Here is a 1123-nt window from a genome sequence, read left to right as displayed (position 1 = left end):
TTCTTCTTCTTCTTCTTCTTCTTCTTCTTCTTCTTCTTCTTCTTCTTCTTCTTCTTCTTCTTCTTCTTCTTCTTCCTCTTCTTGTTCTGTTGCTGCTGCTGCTTCAGACAAAATTTCCTCTGATTATCCCCAATTTAAAGCAGCTGTTTTGAAATAACATAATAGTATGTTTGTGTCAATTATTATGGCTCGAACTTCGTATACATAATTTTTTTTAAACATGTTCAAAATCTTTTCCTTGTTGAGTTCTGATTACAATTTACTACGCTTTGCTAATTCACCTCAGAATGCGTTGGCTCTCATTATCACAAAAAGACAAACATGAAACATAATTTGTCGACCAACCAAACATGTTTGTGCAGCGGAAATAAACAACAACACATAAACCTTTTAAACATCGCACGTGTCATACTTTAAATGCTAAACTCCAAATTTATTAATCCTAAATGTTAGTTTTGCAACAAAAACTATGTGCGCAACATCTTGATATCGGTGGGTTGTTTTATTATGTCCAGTTCCATTTTCAATTTACAATCTAAATAACTAATGGCTTAAAAACTGCAAGTCTGGCAAAACAGAGACGACATCATTGGTCATGAAGAAAGTTGGGTGTTTCAACAGAAAAAGTAATGTTACTGTTTTTAGCTGCATTCAAAATAATGAACACAAGCGCGCTTTTATCTAATTTCTTATTTTACCATTATCGTTATGTGCTATTGACCTCTTTGTTTTATGTAGGAAAATACGCTTAGAGAGAGAATTGATTATCTATCAAAATCTCAGTTTTCTATCATGCTCAGGTTGGCATTTATGGTCTACAAACAGAACACAAGGCAATTTCGAAGCGAAAACAGTGATGTTGATTTGTCTTGACAGAAACCGACAGCTGTCACAAATCATAACCCAAGGCTAATCAGCAGATGGCGAAGTTTGGAGAAAATGCACAGCAATGTTTTACGCTGTCGCTCGTGATTGATACGCTTTTAAAAGGCTTTAATCAAATTTATCTTTAACATGATTACTCTTACAATGCATGCGATGCATAATATTATGAAAGCTACATAAAACGTTTGATTTGAAAAGAAAGATACTGAGAGAAAGAGAGAGAGAGAGAGAGAGAGAG

This window comes from Aplysia californica, unplaced genomic scaffold (assembly GCF_000002075.1).
Source record: "Aplysia californica isolate F4 #8 unplaced genomic scaffold, AplCal3.0 scaffold00405, whole genome shotgun sequence".
NCBI classification, from domain to species: Eukaryota; Metazoa; Mollusca; class Gastropoda; order Aplysiida; family Aplysiidae; genus Aplysia; species Aplysia californica.
This window is presented reverse-complemented; position numbering follows the sequence as displayed.